The 17,714-nt window shown below is 46.4% G+C and overlaps 1 long non-coding RNA gene across 6 annotated transcripts in view; it reads right to left on the reverse strand.

Annotated features, from left to right (window-relative positions):
- Positions 1-17,714, reverse strand: part of LOC130887333 (uncharacterized) — a 32,684-nt gene that overhangs the window by 14,006 nt on the left and 964 nt on the right. For 3 of the 6 annotated variants that reach the window (XR_009058365.1, XR_009058363.1, XR_009058362.1), the window contains exon 1: positions 14,628-14,786. The exons of 2 other annotated variants lie outside the window; for them this stretch is intronic. This is a non-coding gene — a long non-coding RNA (uncharacterized LOC130887333). Of the gene's footprint in view, positions 1-13,756; positions 14,044-14,627; positions 14,787-17,714 lie in introns of those variants that run through there. One more of the 6 variants, XR_009058367.1, reaches the window with a different exon arrangement.

The following is a 17,714-nucleotide window of genomic DNA, read 5'->3' on the forward strand; positions in this document are numbered from 1 at the left end:
TGCAGATACTTAGTGGAAGCACATGTTCCTTTTTCCTCTCAGCAGCACACAGGAACGTGTAAATCTGCTGATGCCGCGTGGACACCTCAGCACAACAGAGGAGAAAAGACATTAGCACATGGCAATATTAGTTTTTACTACACAACGAATTGCACAAAAAGTATAACTTGAGATCATTAAATCAATACGCTTTCCAGCACTACAGAAGGGAAACAAATAGACTTGTATAAGCAGACGCTTCATTTCACATCTGCAGTTGGCAAAGCCCTTCAGAGACACTAGGCATAGTCATTGCCACCATTGCTTTCTGAACACAAGGAAAGCAAGGTTATCTTGTCATCTTTGGTCCTGCAGCATGAATTAGAACACTGCCTTTACAGAGAACTTCGTTCCAGGGTATTGGTATAATGGCTAGAACTTTTCTGGAAAGTACCTTGGCAATCAATGCGAAGAATTTACGAAACAGTCTGTACCTTCAGTCTGAGTAGTTACTTTTCTCTACTAATATATTGTGGGGAAATAGACATATATGATTAAAGATGTGTTTAAAATGCACAACTTTATAATAATGGAAATTAGAAATCCTATTTCTCCAAAAGTAGATCAATGATTAATTACAGTACATGTGTTAAAACACAGCCAAGTAAATATAAGTGCCTTTCATAATAATTTAATCATATTTAACTTCTTGGAGGAAAATGGGTTGGAAAAACACACAAAAATGTCATTTTTAATTTTTACAAATTCTCTCTAATGAAGACACACTAGTTTTTAAATCAAGAAATGTTGTGAGTCTCTTTTTTTTCTTTATATGTTGTATTTCTATGTTTTGATACAACTGTCATTGTCCAAAGTTTCCAAAATATTTTTGGATAAAATAATTCTACCAAAAAAATTTGATAAGGTAAATTGACTCAAAACTATGTAATATGTAATTAATTTCTAAGTTTAGCAGAGAAAGAAAATCATTTGCCAATCACATAGGTAATATACATTCTCCCCTTAATGAAACAGGTTGACTACAAATTATAAAACATTTACAGAACAAACATGTTTACTTGCAATCTACATGTTTTGTTATATGTCATCAATTCCAGAATTTGTGTAATTAAAAGTATTTCTAAAACCAATAAAGCAGCTTATTAATTGCTCTCCTCTACAGGCCAATAAGAATATTTGCTCTAGCTTTCCTAGGACTCTCAGTTTCCTTGTTCTGTTTTACAAGAAGGGGTTGATTTGTCTTAGACTATTACTGTCTATTACTTCTAGAAGTCTCGAGGAAAGGTGGGAAGCAGCAAATTCTGGCAATCTGCCTAAAGAGAAATCAATGAAACAAATTAATCCTTCGCTGGCTGCAATGACACAGTAATCCATCATTCAGAGCTGCTTTCCACACCAAATCAGAGAACAGCAGAAAGAGCCCTGGGGGACATCACAGACAACAACTTATACCAACACTGGGAAACACTGAAGAATCAGTTGGTTTAAAGAGAAGAGATTTCAGTTGATTGCCTGTTTTGTCAAATAAATATTTTTCTTCCACAATGTGATCAACCTAAGAGCCATGACTACTTTAGAGTTCAGTACCAAATATACTATCTGACACCTATAGGGGATGCATACTAAGTCATTTGCATTGTTAATTAGTATGGTCAAATATCTAACGAGAAATCATACCATTTTATTCAACTTTCATATGTGTCCCCTTCTCAGTAGGGTTTAACTGTAAATTTACACACAAATCTGCAACTTACACAATATTTCTTAGGAAACTCCATATGAAGTGTTTATACATCAAATATAATGTTAGAAATATATGTAATTTTCTGAGTGCTATGTAAAGTTTAAGGAGTTGAGATTTTTAATTACTTTTTATAGTGTGGATTTCACAAAACGAAGCAGATTATATAAATAAATAGATCTTTAAAGTGACAAATAATCATTTTGTTTATAATAGTTAATGGTATTAAGAGATAAATGTATAAATCAATGTAAATGCCTGTATCTTACTTGGCTACTGTCTTCTAAGGAGAAGTAGTGGCAGGAACTATGGCATCACAGCATACTACTATTGTTCCATGTAGGCATGATTTCTGTAGTTATACATGAGGAGTTAGTGAGGATATTCTAAATAACTAAACAAATAAAAATGAAAAACACAAACAAACAGCACTACATGAGCTCCTGGAATGCTGAAACCCTAGAATACTTTATCACAGATCCAAACAGAAAATTAGATTCAATAAATCCTAAGCATTTAGTATTTGAGTGTCGTCTTCAATCCCAAGGTCTGTAGCCATGTGATCACAATTCCCGACTATGCTGATGCATTTTTAATTCAATGCATGAATCTAGTATTTATTGATTTAATAAGATTAGGGGAATTACCTTGTTGCTGCTACTGATGAACTGTCAGCCGTGTAATCTAGTGAAATCTTACAGGGGAATGTGTGTGTAGGACTGAGAGAGATGGAAAAGAAGCGATATTCATGTGTGTGTAGGACTGAGAGAGATAGAAAAGGAGCAATAGTCATGCATACAGAACCACTCGCTTCTCATGATAGTGGCAAAAGCAAAAACTGTTCTTTCCCAAAGGCTTTGAACTTCAGACATTTTGTTTTTCTGAGGATGTTGCCTACAAACTGATTTAACTGATAGTGAACGGGCTGCAGAATAATTTTTGCTGAGACCCTTCAACAAATGTATTACCCCACACTTCCCTTCTAGCCTCTCCTCACACATTATTTTGTTTTTGTTTTCCTAACAGCAGGCCAACCAGGCTTGAACTCATTATGTGGCTCAGCCTGCTGCCCAGGCTGACTGTAAACTCTTGGTCCTCTTGAATCAGTCTCCTGAATGCTCGATCCTTGTCAGTTTGGATTTTACACACACAAGCACACACCTAAACTTTATCACCTAACAGAATTTCAAGGAGTCAATCAATGTCCTCTTCCCTTGGATCCTAACATTTTCCACAGCAATACTACACACATAAAAAGAAGACAATGGGGGAAATTCATTTTCTTACAGGCAGTTCTGACAAAATAGAATCAAAGAAGAGAAGTTTTTAAACGAAGTCAGAATCAGAAAAGCGCCAAACCCCATCAAAGTTTCTGAAGCAAGCACCCAGGCTCTTGGTACTGTGACACCCTGCTTGTCTGCTTATTTCCCCAACCTAGCACCTGAGCATGGTGTGCCTCAGGTTTTCCCTCACTTTGAAGAAATGCCTAGTCTAAGAAGGGGTGCTGCTGCTGGGGTCAGTAAAACCATGCTAATTGTGAACCTAATTGCTTCAAGCAGTCTTGCCTCTAAACAGGGAGAGCCCGGTTGATGGAGTCAGTCTGTTCCTAATAAAATGAAGAAGCAGTGAATAAAATTCCCGAGGAAGACACTATAAAAGTTTCCACAGTGTAACCAAATGACTTCACCTATGCCATTGCCTCCGAGATGACATCTTTGAAGGAACACAGACCCCAGTTGGGCTCCATATTCATAAATTGGCTGTGCTTAGGCCTGTAAATCTGGATTGATTTAAAAGACTTCTTCATCCTTCCACTCAAATGAAGTCATTGTTAATTAGATATTTTTTGTTAACAATGTCACTCTCTCCGTATTACCTGCTCACACTTGCAGCCCCTCTAGTGAAACATCTGGAGTTCCATTTCCCCTGCAATCATTCTTGAAGCACTTCAGTTAGTTGGAAGGTGGTGGTATTTAGCACTCCTCAATACCTGTCTGAAGAAGGATGCTACCCACTGTGTTAGTGTGCCCTACAGACCATCTTCCTGACAAGACTATAAAGCAGTAACTGGAAACACAGTAAAGGTCTGGTAGTTCTTGAACTACATTGCAGAGTTTTCTTGTTTTTTGTTTTTCGGTGTTTTTTTTTTCTGTGTTGACCCTAACTGGCAAATGAATGCCTTAAAGTATAGAAGGAGCACATGAGATAGACGGCTTAGCTGATAAAAAGCCATTTGCCACCGAGCCTGTCTACACGAGTTCGAACCCCTTGGAAGGAGAATGGAATACTGAAAGTTGTTCTCTGAACTCCACATAGTACCAAGGCATGTCGTGAAGGTGATATTAAAAAAGAAAAACAAAAAAGAAAAAAGGCTAAAGTTAACTTCCACTAGCTCTCCAATTTCTTAAACCCAGGATCTTCCTTAAAATAAAATATAAAATATGTTTTGTGGTTCTCCAAACGTGCGCTGACACCGAGCCCCCCCCCCCACACACACACACACACACAGCACCTAAAAAGCTCTGTCTGCCCCTAAAGAGTCAAATTGCAGAAACTGCAATGACTCCCAAAAGCAGTTTCAGACAAGGCAGATCTTTGACTACTATGGGACTGGGCTGGGACAGCTCACACTCCCTCGGGCCCTATTCCTGGGCGCTTTGCAGTAATTACCCAAGGAGTTGCAAACTGGCAGTGAGGACCCAGACTCCCTCACGGGGTTTGGGGAGCGTGTGCCCCCCCCCACCTGGCTGGGGTTCCTTTCTGAATCCCTCTGAGCAGGCTGTCTTTGTCACTGGGCCAGTTCATCCGTTGGCGGCCTTCAGGGCCACGGAGGCCTAACGTGCTGCGGATCTCTGGCAGGGGCGGATCCCTGCCCTGCTGGGCGCCGCACTCGCACCCAGGGCCGGGTGGATCTCTCTTGCGTAAGCAGCTCTTGGCAGAGTGGCATTTGAGTCTGCATTTCTGCTGGGGCTGGAAAAGCCTGATCCTCAGACCAAATCATTCGCCCCAGGCCTGCCCTTTAGGGATAAGAAGACGCAGGAGAGTAAGAGCCCTCGTCTGTGATCCAAAGGGGTCTGGATTTGCCAGCAGCAAGGATGTTCTGATTCACCTCTCCAGTTTACTAGGATGCACCGCAGGCAGGTCAGGACCTTGGCCTCCCAAAGAGCATTGGGCCTTCCCGAAAGCCCTGGATACCCTGGTCTAAGCAATTCTTCAGAGAGAACCCGCCCCGCCCCCTATTTCATCTTGGGGGAGAAGTGTAACGTCTAAACAGGAGTCATCAGCCAGGGCCTGAGAACCGAACCGTACCAGGTCTTAGGAAGCAACTCACCATTCTGCCCATACTGCTGCGGAGGGGTCCCAAGCTCAACACTAAGCTACAGTGGACCTTGATTTTCTAGTGGGTGGAACCACTCTAGGTGAGGTTGGCTAGCGACCACAGAAGGACGGACCACTCTGAGAAAACACATGCCTGGGGATAGGATTCTTAATTGCAGGTCTTCAAATTCTTGACCTCGAAGATTTGCTGGTCCCGCAACATGTACTCCCTCCGGAGACAAGAGGGTCTGGGGAAAATCAGTTTCTTGGCATTCTTTGGTCCCTGTTATGTATGCTTAAGGTATACAATGACTGCAGCCTAAACACCTGCGATCTCTTACAACAATCACTTTGAAAAGTCATTTCAGTCATTTCTCCTTCTGCATCCAGAGGGAGAGAACCCTGAAGCAGTGAGGTTACCTCTCTAAGGTGTGGGCAAGAGGTTTGCAAAAAACAGCTAAAGACATTGTCGCCCATATCCTGGGTAGATTTCCCCCTTGCAACAGAAAAGGCGAGCCAGTTTTTTACCCCGTTTACTTTTGTGCTTATGTGAACCTCACTTCTGTCCTGTATCCTAGGAAACATTCCTTTGACCCTCGTGGTTCATCTGGAACTACGCAAAGGGAAAGTAGTACAAAGACAGGCAATCTGCTACGCAGAGGGCAATGAACAGAGGTCCTAAGAGGAAGCTGGGGTTGTTCTGACCCGGCTTCGGAACCTGCCTCCAGAGCAGGTAAATCCTTGTGTGTCCGGCCTCAGGGCTCTGTCACACCCGGCCTAAATACCGCCACGTGCTCAGGGCTGCTGTGCCCCAGCTCTGCATTTGGGGGCGGTTTGCGCGCGCAAGCACTCAAACGGCGCGTGCTTCTCGGTCCCAGCGCCTGGGGCCCATTTAAGGCTGCCTGGACAGCGGAACTTTGCGAGGTCCCGCAGAGCACCCACACTCGCCCATTTCCCTGGCGTTAGACCCGAGGTCACCCTGGCCTAAGAGGTCCGGAAGGCGTGAGGTCATTCAGAGCCTAGCAAGAAACAGCATCTTCCCGCCTTTAGCTTCCTCCCTGACAGTCAGCCCGCCACTAGTCAGCCTTAGCTCACTCGGCTTCGATTACCTCCCAGCAACTACAAGACAACATCGAGCCAGATGGACCTAAGCACCGGGTCAGCTCCCGAGTGCGTGGGTCCTAACAGTCCGGACTCACAGGTGCCTCCAGGTAGTAACAGCACCAGCGCACTTTTCCAGCCTCGGCGCTTCACCTCTCCCCCTCCCACACACCCGACAGAGCGAGGACCCGCGGGTGTTTGGGGTGGCTGTTGTTCTTTTAAAAGTATATTAAAGGATCATTGGCGTCTCCCTGTCAAGTCATTACGCCTTTATCCCCATCAATTAAGCACACCTCAGAGGACTGCTATTAAGAGCTAAATTGAGCTGCAAAAGTAGGTATCCCGTTTCAGGCAGATGTTGTTATCTCCCGCTGAGGCGCGGCCGGCCAGGCTCTACCTCGGCTTCCCGCTCCCCAGCTAGGACGAACCCGGCTTTCGGCGCAGCGCGCCGTGAAGAAGCTGAACCGGAGGTCGCAGCCAAAACAAAGCGCTGGTGCTAGGAATGGACCCTAGGCCATCTCAAGTAGTGTAAGTGCTGTGCTCGTCAATAAGAAGTGTCTTCCAGAGTTGAGTGGAGTGGACGATGCCAAGAGCTAGCTGAGCGGTTTTTTGTTTGTTTGTTTTTGTTTTTGTTTTTTTTTTTGCTCCGAGAAGTGGAGAGTATCTGTTCATAGTCGGCTTTCACCTGGAGATGCAGAAGGAGGAGATTGCGAGGGAGAGGACAAACTAAGTGTGGCTGACCGACTCCTACCGCATGCCCTTCTTCCTCCTCCATCCACTGCAACCTCTTTCCTGGCTAACAAGCCCCAGAAACCCAGAACACATTGTGGATCAAGGCGCGGTGCGGTGGAGACAGGGGGTTTGGAGCCTCAGAATCCCGAGCAGAAAGGTGCACTTAAAACAATGGAGACTAACTTGGGACTCTTGTGGCCTTGCAGCCACATGTGTCTTCCCACCCTTTCACACTCCAGGCCCTGGAGGCACCACTGTCTCCCACAGCTGGGAGACCCTGGAGCGCTAAGGAAAGAAACAAAGGAACACGGCCCTTACTTCAGTCACAGGGTTTTCTTCGTGACACTATCCACAATAAATTAAGCCAAGGCTAAAGGAGATTAATTTCCCAACATAATCCAATTAAAAGATTTCTAAACTAATCTTTTACGAAAAAAACCTTTAAAAGTGTGCGGTTAAACAGCGATCTGGTTTTGATGACAGTGATGTACTACCTTCACGTTGAGCCGCGAGCAGGGAACGCTTGCTCTTCTCTGCTCAATTTGACCGCAGCACCCCGGTTGGCTCCTTCAGTCCAACCTGTACCTCCCAGAAAGTCACGTACCACACTAACCGGGGCCTGGCTGAAAGTGAAGGGGCTGGGGTTGCTTACAAGCACCGTAGACTTTTTAAAGTGCTATTAGATTTATGGTCTCTTTGTCGACGCCCATCTAGAGTAATTAGCACATATGTTCTAAATAGATGATAGTTTTGTGAGCAATAAAGCAATTACCCATCGTTGGAGCTGACAGTTCCTCCAACTAAACTCCAACCAGCAGCTAATTGGAAAAGTCATTTCAGCTACATTGTCTGCAATTAGTCTGCTAAACTACTACACCCCAACTTGCTGGTTTGAGGTTAATTTATTCAGCGTTAAATTTGCATGGACAAGTCTTTGCCACAAAGGGACTTGCCTTTTGCCCCCTCTGAACTGCACCCAGGAGCCAGAAAAGCAGGTGGGAGCAAACAGATGATATTTGGGGGCCAGGGTGGCTCCGGGACCAAGGTGGGGAGGCGGTGCCCCATACAGTCTGAGCTTCAAGGTCAGTGTCCATCAGGCCGAATACCTACAGAGGAAATCACTGTTTCTTCTGCTAAGCAGTAACCAGAGGAAGCAGTTTGTGCTACCAAAACCTCCAATAAAATTTTTAAATCAAAATACAAAGGAAACAATGAGTTCTAAATGACGCCCCTTCTCCCATCCCCCCCCCAGGACCACCCCTACTGTCCCAAAGAGATAAATGTGAATCAAATAACACCCACCCAAGAAGAGCTCTGAGCTCGCATCTGGAGGAAGCAGCCACCAGTTCCCAACGGGACTCCAGAAAAGAAAAGGCTAGAAAGGCCAAGATGCCTGGTTTCTGTCTGCTGCGGCTCTGAGCCTAAAACCATGTACCCCTTGAAAATGGGATTTATCCATAATTTTTAACTTTCTTTTCTTGGTTGTTTCCCTTTCCGCTGTTTTTTCTTTCTAGATCTTTTTCTTCCTTCTTTCCCAAAGTTAAACCCAATTGGCCCAGGATGTATGTACATTGAGTGGAAACAATGTGTTAAATGCTGGTTTGACGCCCCACCAGCAGCTTCCAAGTACCCACAGCTAAGAATCTTCTACTTCATTTAATCTTTAGTGGACGGGGTTGCCCCTGTGCTCCTATTCCCCAGGAAACCCCAGGAAATATATCAGTTGGGGTTCAAATCCTGGGAGGGAAAGAAGAGGTAAAGAGAGATTAATCTGCCCCCATCCAGTTTCTAACTTCTGAGCTGCAACCTCAGCAGGCTGGTAGACAGAGAAGGGCAGCTGGAGCTCCCAGTATCTACAGCCAAGGGTATCTGTATCAGGGAGCAGAGACTGGCAGTTTGACATGAGAACTTGTAGCCCTGGTAACGGAGTATTTCCCAAGAGGAATTTATAGCAGTGTCCCAGGCTTAGAATTCTGCTTAGAAGAACATGGAGGGGGGTGCTTCCTAGGGAGGGAAAGCCCAGTTGCAGTTGCTTTCAGTCCTAGAAATCACATGTCCTTTTCTAGATAGCTATTCGTATTTCTTTTTAAAGTAAATGTAGCAAACCCAAAGGAAGATGCATTCAGTTCTGTTTTACTCAGCCTGAGTCTTACTAAATAATTCTAATTTTAAAATAATTTATAATCAATCATCAGCTTCAAGGAGTTGAAAATAGAAATATAAAGAAAGAAACTGTTTAATGAACTTTATGTTCAGCTTTTATTTTCCACTTATTTATTGTGTTTTGTGTAGTTGAATTTGAAGCAAGAGAAATTGAAAGTAAAAGGCTTGCTACCAGTCTGTCCCACCTGTCATATCATCTCCACCCTCTGAGAAGAGACCCTTCTATCAGGTAACTTCTGGTGGAAAACAGAAAGGAAATAAGATGTCTTTTCTAACAGACTAACAATTGAGTTCTTATTTGTGTTTGTATAATGCTTAAATGTGGTCAGAAACTGAAGACAAGAACAAACTTAAGGAAGAGTCAGCTAAAAGTGTCACCCGATGTGATAGAAAATTAAAATGTACACAAAGAGCAACAGAATCCACTCAGCCCCTTCAGTGTGTGAAATATATACACACATCCACGAACCCCAAACACCTAAGCTCGTGTGTGCAGAGATGCAGTCCTTTGCAAGTCCAGCTAGCTGTCTGCAAGCATGTATTCCCTTCTGGAGCAAAGGCATTTTTGTTGCTCCCATAGTTTCTTTCCATTAAGAGCGATTAGATGATGTCTATTCAAAGTTGCTGATCCACAGAGAAAATAAGAGTAGATAAAAGGAGATTTCAAGTGACCTCCTCATCCCTTTCACACCAACCTGAGCCCTAGAATAGACCAGGATCAACTCACACAAAAGCCCTTTACTTCCTCCTTTCAGCTTCAGAAGATTCCGTGCAAGGGGTTAACAATAAAACATAGAACTACCCTGAGTTTTGTTAGGTCATGCATTTGGAATACTTTATTAACTCCTCCTGTGGATGAGCTACATGGATTTTCTACTTCTGACATGGGAAAATAAAATATACATATCCTCACACAGAACATAACTATTTACTGTCCTGTACGGTTTGTATCAGAGATATACTGTATTCTTTCTTCTTTATTTAAACTTTACCTGAACCTTTACCCCCTCAAACATGGAGGCCACTGTAATAAACATGTCTTTCTACTGACAGTTTAAAAGAAATTATTAGGTTTCCTATTTTGATCAGTTTTCTGGTAGGTAAACACAATTGTAATAAGAATGCAGTTACTAGATTTGCTGGGCTTTTCCTCCATCACTAGTTTATATTATAGTCAGTGAAGAAAATGGAATTAGAGATTTAAACATATTCAAGCCGTCTTTAGTTAGTGAAATGTCCAACTCAGCTCTACCTCTGATGAGCTAATCCTGTAGCAAGAGAAAGGGGTGCTCTGACAGGTAACTATTAAGGAAAATGATTATATAGTACAGTCGATTGTATTGTCAGGATAGTCTAACAACCTTCAAACTCATTTCAAAACTTCATCTTTTCACTGAAACCAACCCATTTTCTTTGGAAAGACTAGCCATCCAGTTATTTTTCAGCCAAGTCATGCATTTAAAAATAAAAGTATGTGTATTGTAACATTAAAAGGCAACCTTTCTTTCTTCCTTCCTTCCTTCCTTTCTTTCTTGCAGTATTTCTTAGGCTATACTTGGATTTTATAAAAGGTAAATATTTGACTCTGACTTCACTGATGTTCTGGGAATGACTGTCTATTTTCCTCTTGGTTTGCATCTAAATGTCAGCTCTTGCTTTACCCTCTGGCTGTCCCCACCCCAAAAATTCTTAATCCTGGGCTCTCTAACTGAAACCCCCTGCACACTGGGATGTCTCTCTCATCTTTCCCAAAATATGTTTTATAAATGTCTTGGTTTGAGTTAGAACACTAAACAACTTACTAAGGTAAAGTACTTCTTTCTGAGCCTTTTTTTTTTCTCAAAGATGACTAAGAAGAAATGTCTGGACTACCAGAGTAACAATGGATATGGAAGCCTAGTATTTCCAAGGCTCATTGAACCCTATGGGCTACTAGATCCATTTCCTCAGGTCAACCGAAGCCCAAATCCTAGCCTGGACTTGTCACCCTGGCCTTCATGTTGACAGAGGCATAACTTTTTAACAATAGGCAGCTATAATGCAGACTACTGTCAGTCTTGGGAATGGGAGGGTAGATTTCTGATCTAGCTGGAACATATTTATTTACGTATTATTTTAGCTTTAGTAATCCTAAAACATTGGTTGGGCATTCCTGTACCTCTCCCCATTGTTTCCCTCCAAAAGATCTGTTCACTGTCATGTTTATATCATGTCTCTTCAACTGTGTTCTCCCTGACTTTAGCCTCATGCCAAGGGAGATAACTTGATTTGGAAACTTTAAAACAAGCTCTTTGGGAAAGGCCTACATCAGGATCAGAAGCACTGACCTCTCTCGAAGGGTTTGCAAGCACATTCATCACTCCACATGAGCTTGGTAAAAGGGTTGCTTCTGTCCTGTGGTTTCTCTAGACAGAATAATACTGTTTAAACGACTTAAGGGTAAGAACGTGCTGGACAGGAGAAGTTTCTATACACATGTGCCATTGGACAGTCTCATTGGCTCTTGGGCTAGATTTATGAAATGTCTCTACAAAGCTCTCTTTTTCAGCGTAACTTAACAGAAACCTAAAATGCGTGTGATCTGTGTCTTTCTAGAGAACAAACTGACAGTGTGAAAGGAGCCAAAGATTAGAGAAGAAAAGGTTGGCCTATTTACCTACCTGGTAAAAAAGCTGTGCAGGTTATGTAAATGGGGTAAAGAGGCCGCTTGGACTCAGGAACTTGGGCTTCGAACACCAGTTCCCACTGTGTAGGTAGCCACAGACTCGGCATCCCTCCCCCTCTACCTGTCACTCACCAGAAAGCTGGCTGGGAAATCAAGGCAAACCGACTAAGACCCAACCATGATGCTAAAAGAGCATAAGGAATGGAGTAAATTCACAGCTTAATTCCCCTGCCCAAGCAGAGGGCACCTTCTCATTTAATCTAGGTGAATTGCACTGGAGCCCCTGTTTGTTGGACAGTTCTCCATAGTCTCTAGGAAAGTAGAAGAAAGCTACAAAAAGAACCCTCTGGATGAGGCCTTCCAGAGGCCTCCCTGCAAGGCCCTTAGAGTCCCCAGACTTGTCTAAGCAAAGGGAGTGACCCTGGGGAAAGCTAAGCACCATGTCCCTGCCCTCGACCCCACACTAGCAAGACCCTTAGGGTGCTGAGGCAAAGTTCACAACGGGTGCCTGTCCAGCAATCACTTTCAAACTCAATTTAACTTTTCAAGGGAGCTTGCTGGCGTGGGGCTGACAGTGTGGGTGCAAAGAGGAGGAAGAACGCTGAAAAAAGAGAATGGGAGGGAAACGATGGAAATCGCAACTGCTCTTTCTATTCTAGCATTTCAGCATTTGAGCGTGCCTGGGTATGCGTGTGTAATTTCACAGTTTGAGGACTCTGGTGCCCTTGAAAAACTATGAGCATTTTTCTGAGGTGCGTTATCCAACCACAGATACTAGGACCAGGGACGACTGTGGCAAGTTAGACTGTTGTCAAACCACAGTGGCTTTAAGAAACAAGGCCAAAAGTTCCCAGACCCTGGGCTGACCAGCAGCGCCTCTACGGAAGCCATTTTGGTGGAGGCAGTGGCTAATCTGAAGAGCACAGACACTGGAGACGTTGAGTCCTAGGTGCTACTGGACTAGACTGAGTCCCAAGGGTAGTCAAGGCCCTCCTCAAAATGTCTCTGCTTGATGCTAACTCCTCTCAAGAGACTGGGTACACTTGACTCAAAAGAATGCAAGCATTTCCCCCTTTCCAAAAGCCTGAGACTTTGCCTACTATGGGCACCAACAAATAGCCTCCCGTGCCTACTCCTAGAGCTAAGGCTGAGAATTGCGACCTCATTCAAGAGGAGCTGGTAGCTTCACCTAAGGCCTGAAGAGGCCGATTTCCTTCACTCTTGAGGGGGAAAGGGGGGGGGTCACTCTGGGTCCCAGAGGCCTTTTGGCGAATTTGGAAGCTTGGGGCAGAGAGGGAACGCGGGAAGAAAAGGCCCACAGTAAGGATCAGTGGGTGACGTCTCTCCTAGCGAGTCTTTGCTAGTCCTTGAGCTTTGTTGCAGGACTTGACCCCCCACCCCTCACTAGCCCTTCTAAGCAGGGCTGATTCATTCAAGAGCCCACTCAGCCCCCAGCCCCGGGACGCAGTACCGAATGTCAGCTCCCCACCCCCACCCCCGCCCAGCGAGCCCGCCCTGCGCGCCCTCTGACGCAAAGGCGCGCCCCTGCCGGGCGAAGGTGGGGGTAGAGGGAGCGCTCCTGTTGGTTTTAATTGAAGCTCTTCCTTTCACACACTCAAACTCGGTCCTCACTCCTGGGAGGCGAGCCCCTCCCCGCCCCCAAGCCGCCTGGCCCAGCGTGCGGAGTCTATCTTTACAACCTCGCTGCTCTCCCGCGGCCGCCGCGGGTTCTCTGCTTGGGAGAACCGCTGATATCCCCTTTAATCCGCTGACACAATCGCCCACATCAAACGGGCAGTCATCGATTGCTTTACTTTACTCGCGCCGACCGTGGGCGGGAGGCTGAGCGCGGCTAGCACAGGTGCCCGGGCCAGCCGGCTCCACCGCAGCTCCCGCCTCGCACGCTGCAGGCTGGCCAAGCGGGTTCGAAACTAGACGCAGTCTCGGGTCCCCTGCCCACGCAGCCCTACCCACCCCCGGTGGGAGAGGCTAGTCGGGGGACCTGCTTTGAATTTGGATTTGGCAGGGATCCTCACCTCCAAGGAAGTGCAGCGGAAAGGAAGGGCGAGAGTAGCTTCTGAGTAGGCCCAAGCAAAAGTTCTCCCGGTCCCACCTTGGCCGCCTTGACTGCATTTCTAGGCTGCGGAGGTCGAGTAAAGATTGCCTTTCTGCCCAACCACGCTGTTGAAGGTTACAGACCCCAAGTTCCAAAGAAACGATTATCGTTGCGTTACTCGCCTGGGTAGTCTCGCTTCCGGTGCCCACAGTGTACAGTTCAGAGTCCGAGGACCGCTGGACTAGGGGACCCGGCATCCAGCAGGCCTCCAGTTCCCAGACGCTTGCTTTTTGCTTCCTCTCCCACTCTTTTGCGATTCTCAACCCCCCACCCCCCCACACACACTCAGACTCCCATTCTCTGCTCCGTTCAGCTGCTCATGACTCCGTCTCTGATTATTTGGGGAGTAAATTTTAGAATTTTTATATAAACAGCGCTCTCTACTCTTTCTCCCTCTTCCTTTCTTCTTTTTTATCTTTTGGGGGGGTATTTTTAATCATATCAATTTCGCCTTTTAATTAACCGGGAGACTTGAACATGAATATTAGGGCTGAGGGGCTAAGGCCAGGAGCCCCTGTCACCCCCGTCCACCTCTCCATCAGCTGCATACAATGGGCCGCAGCACACGGGGTGCAGTCTCCATTATTAGAGATAGAAGAGCTGTGCGGTACACATAAGAAAGTCTTTATTCTGCTCTTTGAAAAAAACTGGCCACTAAACGGTAGATTCCAGAGACCACGATCCCTGTAAAGCGTACCGCAAACACGCAGCGCCTTCCACCTCCCGCCCCCCCCCACACACACACATAGTGAGATTTAAAATGGGATTCAATATTAAAAACGAAACCCTACCTCTTCAATACAGCTTGGCCATTACTTCCACCTTTACCTGGGGGCGCTCGGAACGCTTGAGCAGAGACAAACTTTTACGCTCTCACGAGTCAAGGGGTGGGCTGGCAAGAGGGACTCCCACTCCGGGCGGTGGCAGCCGCGGCTTTGTCACCGCTGTTCTGAGCCTGCCTAGGAGAGCGATCTTAAAACGGGGGGGGGGGGTGCTAGTGTGGGATTGGAGACTATGTAACTAATAGAAGTATCGTTTTCGTTTTCCCCCAGTACGATCTTTCAAGGAAAAAAAATCCATTGAAAGAATTTTCAAAGTGCTGTCTTCCTTTGGAGAAAAGACACTGGCTGCCTGTAGGATGGGGAGGAGGGACTCGATTGCTTGCCGCCTGGGAGCCAGCTCCCGTCCGCTAGGTGGCAGCCGGACCTAGCGATTCCTGCAAGTCCCACGACGGGACCCGCTCCTCCCGCCTGCCCCTCCTTCTGCAACCAATCACCTTTGGAAATGGGGTCTCAACAGCCCCCCCACAAACATACACCACACACGCGCGCACACACACACACACACACAACTCTGACTCCTTCTTCTTCTTCCTCCTCCTCCTCCTCTTCCTCCTCCTCCTCCCCCTCCTTCCCCTCCTCCTCCTCCCCTTCTCCTCCTTCTCTTCTTTCCCTTTCTTGTCCCCCCCCACCCTCTCTCTCTTCCCCATCTTCTGTTCCTTTGCTCTTTTCCTGTGAGTCTGAGTTGTCAGCACTAACAGCCGCCCCACGACAATATGAGGACTAACTAATGCTTTATTAATAATTATTGAAACACTATTTAGAGTTGGAGCATCCTGGGGATAAAAATGATGAAGAAAAAACAGGATTGATTGGAAAGTTTATTTTAAGATCATGTTTGGGATGAATAGGAACCATCGATTCGGATCGAATTTGTGGCAGTAACTGCAGTTTTGAGAGCTTTGTAGTAATTACGCCTTCAAAACTATGATATACTTCAAATTTTTTAAATGAGGAGACTTTTTAATAATATCAAATTAGCAGGATCCAGACTAGGATTATGTTGAATGTGAACGAAGACTCTAGACCCATTATATTTCACAAATCATTAAAATGGTGGTTTCATTCTCATTAATTTTTCTAACGTTTTCAGTGACGCTCATAAAATCTTATTTTAAAAAGTTTTCAGAAGATATAAAATAATTTCTTTCTCATTCTCGTTTTTTCCCATCGCAACGCATTCTCTCCCTCATCATCCCTTCCCCCTCTGATGTGTGTGTGTGTGTGTGTGTGTGTGTGTGACCATACACGACCCATACTAATCAGGTCTCAGAGTAAATAGCAGCGCAGGGCGATCTCAATGTAAATTGTGCTTGTCAGAAGCACACCCCCCTCCCTCACTTTCTCTCCTCCTCCCCTCGACACCCCTTACTGTAGGTAGCTAAGGGGGGAGGGGTAAGGGATTTCCAACCAATGGCGTGCAGGAGGCTTGGCTAACCTTAGCCTCCCATTTTCTCTCCCCCACCCCATTCAGGGCTCTGACCAGTCAGTCGCCTTTGATTATCAGTTGCCAGCAGCCCTTCTCTTGGCTCCTTGACACGAGCTCCATATAAGGCAGCGATCTCCATAGAAACGTGTCAGTTTCAATAGTAGTGTCAAAGTTCACTATATACAGACATTCGCGCAGATCCCCCTTTCGGAAACATTGCTCTGAGTGTCCTCCCGTTTAAACGCCTTCAATTTTTTGGTCCCTCTCCTCCTCTCCTCTCCTCTCCTCTCCTCTCCTCTCCTCTCCTCTCCTCTCCTCTCCTCTCCTCTCCTCTCCTCTCCTCTCCTCTCCTCTCCTCTCTCTCCTCTCTTTCGCCCCTCTCCCTCCTCTCTCTCTCTCTCTCTCTCTCTCTCTCTCTCTCTCTCTCTCTCTCTCTCTCTCCTCTTGCTCTGTCTCTCCCCTTTCTTTTTCTTACATAGTCTGCTACTTGTCCCCCTTTCTCTTTCTCTCCCTCCTCCTCCTCTCTTTCACTCCTTGCCTGAAAAAGAGAGACTAAACTTGAAAAAAAAAAAAGGAGGAGGCACCCCCTGCGTATTCTTCTTATCGTTATTTTATACATATATGATTTTTTTTGGAGGGAGGGTGTTGGTTCCCGGCTGAAGAGCACTTATTTAAAATACTAAAAAAAGAACATTTTTGGGCGATCTCCAGGGTTTTTTAACTAGCTCTGTGTGTTATAGCAGAAGAAGCAGAAGAAGCAAGAAAGAGGAAAAGAAGAGGATTATTTATTCGACCTACTTTGGATGTCTCTCTCGCTTTCTTTCTTTCGTTTTTTTCTCAAATATTTTCTTCTGATTTTTATTTTTTTCCTATTTCGCTGTGAATTCGTCGCCGGCGTGAATTATCTCGTATTTTTCTCCCCCTTCCGTCTCCTCCCGAAAGAAGAAGGCAGAGAGAACCCGGCGCCACCCGCACAACAAAAAGAGCAAAGTGTGTGATCTTCCTTGCCGACTGCCTCCCGCTCTCCAGCGCTGCCTTCCTGAATGGCTGGCTGCGTCCGGCCCTGGACCTGGCCCCCCGACACCCGAGCTCCCTGATCGTCGCCTGCATCTTCGCCCCGCATCCTGCTCGGCTCTCCCAGCTCCCCGCACTCTTGAAGCCGGGCGAGGGCTCCCGCCGGGACAGCGGCGGCGGTGCGGGCAGCCCCGGCCTCGGCTCGCACTCGGGCTGCGGCCCCTACTCCAGCTCGGACTCCGACCCGGGCCCCAGCTCCTCCAGCGGCGATCGCAGCAGCAGCCGAGGCGGCTCCTCCAGCGGCGCCTGCAGCCGCGACCTCCTCCTCTGCAGCCGCCGACGCCGCCGCCCTCGCCGCTTCCTCTATGTCGGCTCAGCCCGCGCGCTGCGCGTAGCCCGAGCGGCCGGCGGGCGGGCGGGCGCCCGGCGCGGGTGAGCGAGTGTGTGTGAGAGTGTGTGTGTGCGCGGGGGTGCGGGCGAGGCGGAGGGCGAGTGTGTGCGCGCGCCGTGGCCCATGCCCGCCGCCCCCGGCGCTGCGCCCCGCGCCGCTCCCGGCTGCCGCCTGTGCCATTTCTGATTTTGCAACTTGGGGAAGA

Source organism: Chionomys nivalis, chromosome 15 (genome assembly GCF_950005125.1).
Source record: "Chionomys nivalis chromosome 15, mChiNiv1.1, whole genome shotgun sequence".
In the NCBI taxonomy this organism is placed as follows: domain Eukaryota; kingdom Metazoa; phylum Chordata; class Mammalia; order Rodentia; family Cricetidae; genus Chionomys; species Chionomys nivalis.